Below are 14,530 nucleotides of genomic sequence, written 5' to 3' on the forward strand. Positions count from 1 at the left end.
GGAGGACCTAGAATGCCCCTTCCAACGCCCGATTTTCGCATACAGAAAGAACCGTAGTTTGGGCCAACACATTGTGCGAGCAGATCTCCCTAAGCCCCCACCTAAACATGATCTCCGAGCTCTATGGGACATGAAACCGATAGAGGGACACCATAGGTGCGGGAATTGTGTCTCGTGCAGTAGCACCATTGAGGGTAGTGAGTTCGAACACCAAGGAACCAAATGGAAACATCTGGGGTTTTCAAATTGTAAAACCAAAAATGTTATTTACGCTCTGATCTGCCCCTGCCCTAGGTTATATATAGGGAAGACAAATCAGCAGGTGAATCTCCGAATAGGACAGCACAGATCAAGGATCAAAAAGAGAATATTAACAGCCCCGGTGGTAGAGCATTTCATCGAAATGTCCCACAATGAGAATGATTTCAAGTGGACTGTTCTACACACCATGAGCCACGTACAGCGCCCTGCGGACATTGACAAAATGTTACTTGAAAAAGAAGCTTATCTAATTTTGAAATTTAATTGTACCATGACTGGCCTTAACAACATGTCTGAACTGTCAAGAATTTGAGACTTCGTGCCATACTGCCGTGTTGTCACTATTATGCTCCATTCATGAATGATATATGAGGGAATTGTTGTACCCCGTAGCGTTTCAATCTCTCACAAGCTAAATTCGCCTATCATTGTTTGTCATATAATCAACCTGGGATTGGCTTGATTACACCAAAATGGGTTTTGCACTTCAAATCCCAGAATGCACCTTGGTCTAAGGAGCGTCCCCCCTTTGTTTCTAAGCAGTGTCCCTTTAAGTATGTAGAAATGGCCGCCGCCTCTTCTAGCTAACAGCGAGCGAGAGAGAAGCATCGTATCCAAGCCGCGTAAAGAAAAGATTGTAGAGGTGAGCGTGACAAACAGTCATGTCGATCTGCTAAGAGATCTACATCTGTTGTGCCTTCCGCAGACTAACCATCCGCGCGTCTTTTCAGATCACGACGGTACGTGACTGCAAAGCTCGGAGCGGAACCAAGTCACTGTGATTCCCGACAGCCCCGGCTGGGGCCGTAGACTGGGGGCGAGGGGTGCCGCCAAGAGCAATAATTAAAGGTACATTCAATTCCGGCGCACCGAAAATCTTGAAGTGTGCCATAACGCCAAGTCTAGTTTTGTCAGAAAATAAAAAGCCCATATTCATTCAGTTTATTGCTCTTACAGGCACAGGGTAGAAGTGTCTGCCGCCTTCCAGCAGAAGAGCGTGAAAGGTATGACAACTCGATAAAATATTTTGTTTCAAAAAAAGAAACTTTCATGTAATCACGGAAGTATTCCCCTCATGACAAATGGGTACATATTTCCCATACAGGATTCTAAGAAAAGATAACCCTCCGCCCCCCAGACCCTTTTTGGCTACAAAATCGATCCACTAAAGGTATGAATCTTTTAATATTATCCCCGTTTTGTAAATATAATGCAGGATGTTATTCCATACCCAAGAGACCACATGTCAAATAAAGACAACACCTCTTTTCACAGGTTGGTGCTGTCACTGAAGTTACCCTGGTTGTGTCCTGAATAGAGGATTTGGTCCATTTATAGAAACCCATACAGGCCAACCTAATACCAATACTCAGGTACTTTTAATTCTATTCAAACGGTTCTTCTTTTTCAGAAGAGGCCATTTGGTTGTATTAAAACGGTTTGTTTTTTACATTCCAACAGAAGAATTACAAGAGCCCTGATGATAGTTTGGAAACTCCATGCCCAAACTTGAAACGCGTCGGCAACCCAGCAAGAGCTAATTATATACATTGAATGTGTATCAAAAAACATATCTGCCTTACGCTTTTTTGCTCTTGTATTGAATTGGCTCTTTCCACGTATTTTTGATTTGTCTGTATAAAATTGTCTAATTGTCATGTTTATGGTTCAGCACTGTATTATTTGTGGGATGTTACACTTGAAATCTTTTTTTCACAGAGTTTGTTAAATGGTATTGTGTTAATGTAGGCTAGTGTTAATTGTCAATAATTGTGTATGTTGTATTCTCTATCTGCCAAACAAAATTGTTTTCGAAATAATCATTTAAAGAAAAAGGTATAAATAAAGATACCGGACCAAATTTAACGTCCATGTTTATTTGGTCCCCAAAAACTTAAGTGATTGGGTGAGGGGGCACAGTTTGTTGGTTTGCACTATTTCTCTTTGAGGCAAAGTATGTGCTTTGGCTAAATAAAAAGCTTACAATGGCAAGTAATTTCAGATCTATTTTTATTTCAACTAACTCTTTGTTCTGTGTATTGCTACAGGTCACCATATCAAAACTTAGGGTAATGTCCTTGACCTCAAATGAAGACAAGTCACAATGAATATGGGGAAATGTCGTAAATTGCAAGGCTGCTACTCAATGCAAATTGGAATTCTTGACAATACCTACTTTCTTCACAAATTAATGTTATATTACTCTCCACCTTGTGTAAAGAGGGAGCATGTTTTAAACACGAACATTTTTCTTTTTTACAGGTACGCCATGTTTCTCCCAAGTATTTATTTCACATTTGTGTTTTTAAATTATACTTGATGAATTCTGGTTGAGAAAAATTGCATTTGGAGAATGTGCCTGTATCACAGTCTTCAGACATTATCCAACCATAAGCAACTATTTAAATATTAAGGAGTGATCAACAAGCATGCAGAGCATTTCATGGAATCATTCAGAAGGAATGCTCATTATAGACCAATCTCGCTTATTGATTCAGTGGTAAAAGTGGTGGGACGGGTCCTCCTGCAGAGATTATCAACTTGGGCGAAGGACAACAAGATCTTATCGGAAGTGCAATATGGTTTTCGGCCGGGACGTTCCACCGTTGCTCAGTGTCTTAATTTATTTATTATACTGAGCAAATATACTGTTGCTCGCACTGGGACTATTCACCTTGCCTTCATGGACTTGTCATCTGCGGTTGACTATGTTAACAGGAACAAGCTATGGCAGTCCATGAGGGCAATGGGAGTGGAGAACAGTATTGTCAACTTTATTGAGGGCCTGCATATGTCAACTAAATCCAATGTCAGGTTCTCACAGGATTTGCGGGTCACAAGGGATTTTGATATCAAGAAGGGAGTCCGGCAGGGGTGTATTTTGGCCCCTTTTTTATTTAATTTTTATATTAATGAACTGGATAGCGCATTAAGGGCAACTGGAGTTGATTAACCACGTGTAGGATGGCGAGGGATTCCCGTCCCGTTATATGCGGCGACGCCGTACTCATATCCAGGACTGAATTGGGTCTGCAATCGCTTTTAACCACCTTCTGCCCATTCATGACTGACCGGGACTTGGCAATCAATAATTCCAAGTCTTATGTCATGCAAGTGGGGCAATCGGGGAAAAGGAACTTTCAATTTAGTGTAGGTGACACCCCCGTACAAATGTATTTTCCTACTTAGGGGTCCTCTTTGATGACCAGCTCAAATGGGGCCCCATATTACAGAAAGAAAAGGGGATCTGGACAGGGTTACCTCAGCAATTTTTAATTTTGCATCTAAATTAGGGAAGAAACCAACAGGAGCCATGCTGAAAGTGCACCAGGCCAAAAGCCTGGCCATAGCTTCTTATGGCAGTGAAATTTGGGGATACACTGCTGCAGAAACCCTCCAGATAGAGGAAAATGACTTTTTTAAACGCTTATTATGCGTTCCCCATGGGACATCTAATTTAGCGGTCCACGAGGAACTGGGGGTTCCCTACTTAAGTGATGCCATTGCTTTGCGACCCCTGATCTTCTGTCTAAAATGTTGGTTGAACAAAGATTTAATTCTCACCCACCTGATCGTAAGAGAATGCATGTCTCTTGACAACTCGGCTCGTATTCCGTGGCTGAGATATATTAAAAAAAGCTTTGATGGGTTAGGGCGGGGGGACTTATTTTCCAACCCTGATGTTATTACAAAGAAGGATGTGGAATCGACCAAAGTAGCCTTTCTGTCACTAAGGATTATGAAAAGGGAAGCCAAGGAGGTGTTGAAACCTAGCGTGCAAATGTATATAATGCTTAAGACAACACCCATGACGGAACCCTATCTCATGGGGTCTTTCTGTTAACTAGGTTGCGGGGCTGAACCATTTTTCACCTTTTGCTCGCCAGACCCAAGGGTTTTAATAGAGGTCAAGTGCCAGCACCCTGCGACTGCGACGGACAGTCTCTGCAGGATACGCTGCACTTCCTGTTTTATGTAAACTAAATGAAATTCCTCGTAAGCGCTTTCTGGTTCCTATTCTAAAAAGAATGAACTTTAGACAGGTTCGCCCGGCACTTGTGTTCCGGCAATTATTGAAAGAGGACTGTATATTTTTTATAGTACGGTTTTTAAAATCCACTGTAAAATCTAGGAGTTATATGCATGTGTAAAGAGTGTTTCCTCAGGCTTTTTTGATCTAATTCATGTAATTTTAACTGCAGTATTGGCAGTCATTTTAACTTATGCACCTTCACTTAAATTGCTTTTATGTCGATGTAACTTTTATGGTTTGAAAGCAAAAACCGAATAAAGCTTTTCTGACTGACTGAATGCTCATTAGTAATAACCAAGAGTGCCCACTCAGTTTATACTCTTGGGGCCTGATTCACTAAGGTAAACTTAGACCAAAAGCCTAAGTTTAGACCTGAAGTCTAAGTTTAGACCGAAAGTCTAACTTTACTACTACTAAAGTTAGACTTTTGGTCTAAGCTTAGACCAAAAGTCTAACTTTAGTAGTAGTAAAGTTAGATTTTTGGTCTAAACTTAAACCAAAAGTCAAACTTTAGTAGTAGTAAAGTTAGATTATAGGCCTAAACTCAGACTTTTGGTCTAAGTTTACCTTTGTGAATCAAGCCCTGCATTGTTACAAATGGAGATTATTTCTAAATGATTCCACTGGGTACTCTTGGTTGTTAAGCATTGATTAGGGAATGGATCATAGTGTGTTTCCCCCACTCGCCTTGTGTATATTAATAATAACTTCCATTCACCCTGCATTGGTCATGAAGTCATCTAAAAGTACTGGAGTAATTCACACTGATCCTGAAATTGTCACTTAGTATTCCTTAAGTAGTACGAGAACATCACACATTTTCAATTGAAGTAATTGGGAGCCTGTCCTGGAGTTATCCACAGTAATACTGATGTTGTCCTGAAATCATCCTGGAATAGTTCACACTCATCCCAAAGTTGTCAAGTAGTATTCCTTAAGTCAGAGCTTTCAAAACTGTGTGTCCCGACACAGTACTGTGTCGCCTGCAAATTGTGGGTATGTCGCAGGCACTTAGCACATAACTGCTGCTAATTAAGAGGCATTCCTAGACACTCTGCTCTGTGGTCTTTTAAATACCTGTGAAGTGCTCGGGTGCAGCTGTGTGTGTCCCCGGGAAGCTGGAGTGAGGTGACAGAGGGTGACAGACAGAGGGGGACGGAGGGAAGAAGACAGAGGGAGGGAGACAGAGGGAGGGAGGTAGAGGGCGACAGACAGAGGGAGGGAGACAGAGGGAGGAGGGCAACAGAGGGAGGGAGACAGAGGGAGGGAAACAGAGGGAGGGAAACAGAGACAAACAAGAGGGAGACAGGCAAGAGGGAGACAGACAAGAGGGAGGGAGACAGAGGTAGAGAGAGGGAGGGAGACAGAGAGAGGGAGACAGAGACAGGGAGGGAGAAGAGTGAGTGAGACAGAGGGAGACAGAGGGAGAGAGAGGGAGATAGAGAGAGATAGGGAGAGGGAGGGAGGCAGAGAGACAGAGAGAGAGAGAGGTAGACAGAGAGACAAAGAGAGAGAGGGAGGGAGGCAGAGAGAGGGAGTGAGACACAGAGAGAGGGAGGGAGACAGAGACAGACAGAGATAGAGACAAAAAGAGACAGGGACAGACAGATAGAGGCAGAGGCTGAGACAGACAGAGACAGAGAGGCAGAGAGACAGAGAGGGAGGGAGACAGAGGGGGAGAGAGAGGGAGACAGAGGGGGGAGACAGGGACAGACAGACAGGTAGAGGCAGAGACAGGGACAGTCAGATAGAGGCAGACACTGAGACAGGCAGAGAGAGAGAGAGACAAAGAGGGAGAGGAAGAGGGAGGGAGACAGAGGGAGAGAGAGAGCGAGGGAGACAGAGGGAGGGAGTGGGAGGAGCCAGAGAGAGATAGAGACAGAGACAGACAGAGGCAGGGACAGACAGAGACAGATAGAGGCAGAGACAGGGACGGGGCAGACAGATAGAGGCAGAGACAGACAAAGACAGAGAGACGGAGAGGGAGACAGAGGGAAGGAGACAGGGACAGACAGAGACAGGGACAGACAGACAGATAGAGGCAGAGACAAGGACAGACAGAAAGCAGCAGAGACAGGGACCGACAGAAGAGGCAGAGACTGAGACAGACTGAGAGGCAGAGAGACCGAGAGGGAGACAGAGGGAGAGAGAGAGAGGGAGACAGAGGGAGGGAGACAGGGACAGACAGGGACAGACAGACAGGTAGAGGCAGAGACAGGGGACAGACAGATAGAGGCAGAGACTGAGACATGCAGAGAGAGAGGGGCAGAGAGACAGAGAGGGAGAGAGAGGAAGACAGAGGGTGACAGAGGGTGGGAGCGGGAGGAGACAGAGACAGAGGGAGAGAGAGAGAGTGAGACAGAGGGAGGGAGTCAGGGGGAGACAGAGGGAAGGAGAGGGAGACAGACAGAGGGAGGGAGACAGACGGAGGGGAAGACAGAGACAGAGGGAGACAGAGGGAGGGAGACAGAGAGAGAAGGAGACAGAGGGAGGGAGACAGAGGGACAGAGACAGAGGGACGGAGACATAGGGACAGAGACAGAGTGAGGGAGACAGAGGGCGACAGACAGAGGGAGACAGACAGAGGGTGGGAGACAGACAGAGGGAGGGAGACAGACAGACGGAGGGAGACAGAGGGAGGAGGGCGACAGAGGGATGGAGACAGAGGGAGGGAGACAGACAGAGGGAGACCATTTGCCCACTTGTATTTCAAAATGTTCCCCCGCCAAACCCCCCTTAGGTGTTTCGGGCTCGCTCGCTACACAGCCTTACTGTGTCACAAAATTATGCATCTCCAAAAAGTGTGTCACCAACATGAAAAGTTTGGAAAGCTGTGCCTTAAGTAGTACAAGATCATCACACATTTTAAATTGAAATAACCAGGACACCATCAAGGAGTAATTTTTGTGATGACTCTGGAGTCATCTCATTTAAATATTTAAATATTTCGCCCTATACACATACTTCAGCATTGCTTGGCATGACTTCACCAAATAATTAAAGGATATGCCAAGCTGAAGTCATTGGAGGACACCAGAATACCTCTAGGATGATGATCTTTTTTGACTTGGGTACCTGGCGCTCCCACCAGTCCAAGTCAAAGCCCAACAGTGCCATTATTTTTGCTGGTGGCTGCATGTGGCAGGGACTGTCACGTATTTTTGGGTACTGTTACTTATTTATCATCATCTGACTGAAACAGAGAAAAAAACAGACAGAAAAGGGAAACATTGAGGACAAGAAAGGTTGGAAGACAGTGACAAAGAGAAGTAACCAAGTATGAAAAGTAAATTGGTCTTCTGGATGAGCTCCAGTAACCACATTGAGGCAACCAGTGTACTGTATGCATTGTGTCCTTTGATAGACAAGGATGACTTGTGTTGGGTAGCAGTCTGCTGTCTCCCTGGTCTTCTCAGCGCACAGGGTTTATTTGTTAATGTGGAACTTGCGTAACAGCATGAACTAGTGACAAGTCTGAGATTGTCAAATCTCATAACCAAAGCCTGACTGCCCCTTTTGCAAAATTAGGTTCTTAGTTACCAATAACCCATGTGCTCACAGTGATAATACTGTATTATAAGTTGCCAGATTGCTGCCGTGACATTGGTTATTGAAATTGTAATATAATTATTTACCCCACCATTTAAACTCATTAGTAATAGAATTGAATTAAACTGTTTTCAAAAGTTTTTCGAGGGATAAATATTTTCTGCATCTTTATGCTTCCGCCTCGGAAAAAGGGTTTAGTACATATCAGCAATCTATTTTGCGGGGGCCAACCCAGTGATTCGGAAACGAAAAAGTGCCTTTGTACCACTAGCCCTTGATATGTATTTAGGGGCATATTTACAATAACTGGCGCATCCCTCCAAATCAGCAGGGATGCGCCAGTTATTGTGCGCCACAGCTCCGCCATCATGGATGCACCGCATTTACAATGCGACGCACCATGGTGCATAAACGGCACAGATGCATGACGCATCTGTGCCGTAAAAGTGACGCATTGCTGGAGTTGCATGGCAAGCGCGACGCAGCTCCAGCAATGCTCTGGGGGCCCTATCTAGTTAATGCTGCGTCAATCCTTACGCCTGCTTCAGGCAGGCGCAGGGTTTTGACGCTGCATGGGCCTAAAAGTGACTGAGTGAAATCTTGTAGATTTCACTCAGCCACTTTTAGGAGGCGTTCCTGCGCCGGAACGCCCCCCCCCTGCACAGGAACGCCTACATGTGGTGCAGGGCATTACAACGTGACGCATCTCCCAGATGCGTCACGTTGTAAGTACCCCCGCACCATGGAGCAGGATTTGCGCCGCTTGTAAATCTGCCCCCAAATGTTTTAGCCTGGCTTCGGGCATTTAATAAGTAATGTTAAAACAGGTAAAAAAGACTGAAAAGTAAGTGGCTCCGACAAGCCCACAAATTGCAAAAAGACTCTAGTTAGTTATGAAGGAGCAGCCAGACTTAGAAATACTTTACTCCGAGCTAATTTTTGAAGTTTAAAGCTCAAGTGTGAGATGTTCATTCCTTCGGGGTATTCGATCTGCATTTTTAATTCATTTTTTTTTTAGATGAGGCAAGACTATGACAGCCTATCGAAAATTAATGCAAGGTACCGCATTTAGCTCAACACCATCTTGTTCATGTCCTGATCGGAAGCGATACTTAGTGCAGATTGATTAGCCAATCAGAGGAGCCGTAACGCAAGCGCGCCGAGGATATTGCTTCCGGGGCATTCTATCTCTTCATGCTAAATAACAGAATCATTAACACGCTTTAATTAAATACAATATACTCTGCCAAAAGCTGTGAGCCCAGACTCATCTGCCCAATTTATTGCTGGCTAAGTCAAGTTAGTGCCCTTATCACACTGTTTTATTGACTTGGTCGACATAATGAAAGGAGATTCATTTACAGAGTTTAAATATATTAGCTTCGAGACTGAGGCGCAAACCCTTTGTTCTTTTCACAGCAAGCGACATTATATATTTTTTGACAATTCCAGATTATTCTTGCGAGTTTTATTATTGAATGCTTTAAATGGCCGCATTAAAAGGTCGATGATTTCTTTAGAATGTATTTAAGTGTGAATGAATAGGCGGATTACTCAGAGCAAAGAAAACGATTTCTTTCCAAAATCAAGCCAAGCAAGGTGCTTAACCTATTTGGGGAAATGTCATCTTCCTATGAGTTAAATAACGTTTGGTTTTACAGGAAGACTTGTAAACTTACTGCTTTCATAACATATAACTGGTATTCATAAATTCATCCATTGAAAAAGCGCACTTATTTTGTTTCTGGTTAAGTAAGGGACTGTATATTGATGAAGCAAAGCTTCGCATATTTTGCGACCTGGCCGAAGTCATGAACCTCGTTTATGTGTAACAAGGTAATAAGTGTACGTCTTACTAACGTTATATTAAGTTTGGATAAGGGTTAAGAAGCTTGCCTATGTGTATTCCTAACTACTTTAATCCGTGTCTGTAAAATGGCCGCCGCTTGTATTTAGTTACTGCGCATGCGTCAGCCACACTCACGTGTCCTGACGCGTCTGCAGAAGTGGAGGGAAATTTATGCGCATGCGTAATACATAGCTGTGCCCATCATGTGGTACTGCTCGTGCCACTGCTCTTGTCACCGTTTCTATGTAGCTAACATTTAGACTGCATAAGTATATTTTATGATGATAAGTTGAAAGTACAACTCTGTGATGTGATTTCATAACGTTATTTCTATGTATTAATTTGTTCTCGCTTACTTTTCATGTACCGCGGGGAATGGGGGTCCAAACTGATTGGGAGCCATATTGACGGTCTCTTCTGCGCATGACCAGGGAGCATTGAAAGGTGGCAACTTTGGACAGTGGAACTCAGCCAGCTGGCAGCCACAGTCAAGATGCGCCTGGGAAAGCCACCTCTGCGCTACGAGAGCGGAGAATTGTTGCTCCTCATGTGTTACATTGTTAACTTGCCATTGTATTTCTGCACAATTTCTCATGGGAACCCCAATCTCGCTAGGCGGTACCCAAATATGATAATGAAGCATCTAAATAGCATGTTATGATTGGTGTGTTACCCAAAGCCTACCTTAGGACCAATCGAAATTGGGGATTCTGACACTTTGCAACATTTGGGGGGTGGTACCCTGTCCCAAAACAGTATATCTACCCTGGGTTCACCTAGGGAATTTGTCCGACTTGTCTGGTTTAGCTGACCTGTCACTGACCCATCGCACTCAATAGGTGACTGAAGATACAGAGAGCTGCGGAGCACTCTGTCCGAAATTGACCATAGACTAAGGTTCTACTGAATCTTAAAGTGCTGGCAAAGCACTTTGCTGGGAGTTCCCTGACCCAATCGGGGTCTTGATCGATAGCTGCAGAGAGGGTGGAACGCAGGCGTTGCTTCCAAACTGCGGGTGTGGTCCTGTCCTGAGCGGTCCTGTCCTGAGGGTTTGCTGTCCTGTCCTGAGGTCCTGTCCTGATTCCTAATCTGAGGGTATCCTGTCCTGTCCGGGGTGTCCATTCTGCACCTGCTGTCCTTTGAGGGGTATCCTTCCTTGAGGGTTTCCTGTCCTTAACTGACCCGTGGCCAGGGTTTGGTTTCCACACCAGTCTAGGTAAATACTGTTCTAAGTTCCTTAAAACTTGCACCTTTCTATATTTCAGTCTTTTGCTTTAATAAAAGACATCTTGCACATGTTGATTTTTCCATGCTTTTTGCCGCAAACTATTGAAACGTAAAGTCATTTTGCATAATTTTTCTTGATATGTTCTCATGTTACCCTATCTTTTAGAGATCATATTTTGCATTGCATTTTGTCATTTTCTGATATGGTCTAGAACGACCTTACTTAGATTTTCTAAAGAATTCCTGCCTTGAATGCATAGCATATTTCCTTTGCATCTTATAATTGCATTTTAATGATTACCCTGACTTTATTTCTCTATAGTTATGTACTTTTCATTATCTTGATTATCGATTGCCTTATTCTTGTAAATCTCATGCTTTCAGAAAACGAACTTTAGATAAACATTTAAAACTTCCAGTTGTCCGTGGTTATTCACAACAGTATTGAATGTCATTTTGAAATTGCATTTGCTGCCTTTCCTTTTACAGCTAGGCCCCTGATCCATTGAAGTCATAGGTACCCGTGTCGGTGGATGGTAAGTCGGGTACACAGAGTAATAACAACAGGGAACACACACAATTGGTAGCAGCCCGTGAAGTCGCCTGGTCAATGAATAGTGTGAATTGAAAGTATATGGGCCCTGAAGCCGGAAACGGCGAAATCATTGGCTGGGTGATCTCGCGCGCTCTATCAATATGCATTCCTATAAGGAGTCATTTCTTGATTCCTGATCTACCTACGTGCTAATTGTTAACTAAAGAAGCACATTATGGGGCATATTACCTAGAAGTGCGTTAATAAACGCACATCGCACATCTTCATATCGCCGGCAATCGTGGGATTTTTTCGCCGTGATAGCGCGCAATTATCAATGCGCATCACGTAGGCAAAATGAAATCCAGCGATAGTCGGCGATATGGCACATTAGCGCATGAAAACAAACGTTTTCATGCGCTAATGTGTGCATTGATAATATGGGGGGGTGGATTCAGCTTTATGATCCACACCCCCATGTTATCAATGCCCTAACACCTGGTCAGAGAAGGCGTTGGGAGACCTGCGATCTCCCAACGCCTGCCTTGGTAATAGGGTGTTCCCACCTCCAACCACATTTTACATGTGGTTGGACGTGGGAACGCCCACTTTGCATTTCATTAGCGATGTTTGTCGCCGACATGCTGGGCTTGAGCCAGTCGTTCAAATGCCCTTGTGGATAGGGATCTAGAAGTATTGCCGCTTTCTCGGCACAATTCGGCGAAAAAGCGGCGATACTTCCCCTTGCTAATATGCTCCTATATGTGGCTGGAGATGCAAAAAGGCTACAAGGGATTCTCTGCTTTCGAAGCAAACTTTCTGCTCCTGTAGTCCCTGCAGACCTTATGTATGCACTTCTTCCAAAAATATGAGGAGTACAGAGAGAAAGAAAGAGAGCGGGTTTTTTTGTCAGCCCCTTTCATCCACCACTGTTCATCCAATAGGCTGTCCATCAATGCCAAGGCCTTTCTTTGATTGTTATATTGTCACCTTTATCTTTGCATTAAGATTTGATCATGGGTCCTCGATTAGTTATTTTGGTAGACTAAGGATGCAACACACCGGTTGCGAGCCTATCTGTGTACATTGATGTACTTACTTGACTTGTCATTCGGTGAAAGTTGGGTTTGTAATCCGTCATGGTTCATTTCATTGAACCAGGTTTGTACTGTTTAGTTCTTTTTGGCTTTAAATATACGCTGGGTATACAGGGTTGGATGAGGTGCAGGCAGTGTTTGATGCGTTGTTTGTCAGGAGTAGAGAAGACTTTCTCTAGAGTTGTGCATCATGGGCATATCAGTGAATCTTGATGCTTTTATCTGTGATTCCTACAGCAGCACTTCTAATGTTACCATCTAAATGTTAAGAATGACCAAAATGAAATATCCTATGGGTCGCAGTCATCACTATCAGGTCCTCCTAATTGGATAGAGTCAATCAACATCTGCTTATCATTTACCTCTGCCACCTTCAATGCAAAGCAATGGAGGCCCACTGGATATTTCCTTTTGATTGTTCTTGACATTGATACAGTGTCATTGTGAGTGCCTCTGTATTTGGACAGTGTTTGGTGCATTAGTCAGATGATATTGGTTCTGATGAGACCTGACGAATTATAAACATGTTTGATAAGGCTGGGTTCCACTACAGAAATCTTAACAGGGAACCCTAGATCGATGTCTCTTTTTACCTGCTGTGAAGTGTAGAGGGGAGAAACAACGCATCACAAAATTAACTTTCCGAAACTAATCAGGACTCACGTACCATAGACTCCAACTTCAGTTTAGGGGGTTTATTACAAAGCCAAAAACAACTGAAAATATAGGCATCTCAAAACGAGATTGTAGAAATACATGGGAACTAATACAAAAACGAACCTACGGATTAGTCTGCTCCAGTGGATCATGAAGAGAATAAACAAATCTAAAAATAAAACACATGCAAGGACTGCTCCAACATTTAAGTCAGACTTCATCTGTAGCTGGAAAATAAAACACATTATGACATCCCTACTTAGCATTTCTTAGGCAAAGTCAGTAAAAAGGTGTCAGCTTGTGAAAACTTCCTAAGAAGCACATTCACAATGTAAGTCAGACGACTAAAGCAAAAGATTTTGTTATAGGATACTCTTCCGAGATCAACCTTCTGACCTCTTCCCCTAACTCATCACATCTCCTTCTAATGCTCTTCCCGCGGGGCACTTTCCCTAAAGCAAAATGCAAAAAGGGTAAAACACGCCCACAGATCACCTTATACTAACTGACACCTCTCCTAGGTAGTTTTCCATCCTCTTCTCCATGTGTATACCGTTGTCCTTGGTTCCCAGGCCTCCTCAGCAAGAAGGAACACCGGCTCCCAATTATCGATTTTCTGTTTACATTGTTTCACTTCTCCTCCATGCCTAACTCCTAAAACAAAAGGCTTTAGTTTAACTAACACCTACAACTGTAACGTGGGAACAGAACATCTCTGCATGCACATGAAATTCTCTGACTATTTCTAAAACACAAGAGCTTTCCAGGGAAATTACATTTTCGGGCCTAAACAATTTGGCCAATGTTAGAATAAAGGAATAGGCCTTTCATATCACAACGCGAACATTTCATTTAGGCCATTACACATCAAATTATACACTTGAGGTAATAATACTTTGCACTTCAGCATCTACAGCTATTACACGTTAAGCATCTCTCATTATTTCTTCGTGCAATCTTCATCTTGGTGCACATTTAAACCAAAAAGGCATTTCATTACACAAAGCTTCTCAATAGGCGGCGGCAATATATCAAGGGTTACAAATTTAGACATGAATGTCAGTTTTTTTCTCCTTGCATGACACAAATACTTTTCTATCATTTAACATCACATCATTATTACGCCACATTTCTAATGCCCACATGTTAATACAACACAAGAATAGATGCAGATGCTAACTATCCGTGATTATGATGCACCCCTACAATTTTAGAGCATCATCATGCGCCATCAGTTCCTCCCACTGATTACTAGTGTCATCACAATAAATCACCCTCCCTGGAGAAAGAACCAACCTAAACAGAGCTTGTAGCCATCCTTC

This window comes from Lissotriton helveticus, chromosome 6, assembly GCF_964261635.1.
Source record: "Lissotriton helveticus chromosome 6, aLisHel1.1, whole genome shotgun sequence".
Classification (NCBI taxonomy): domain Eukaryota; kingdom Metazoa; phylum Chordata; class Amphibia; order Caudata; family Salamandridae; genus Lissotriton; species Lissotriton helveticus.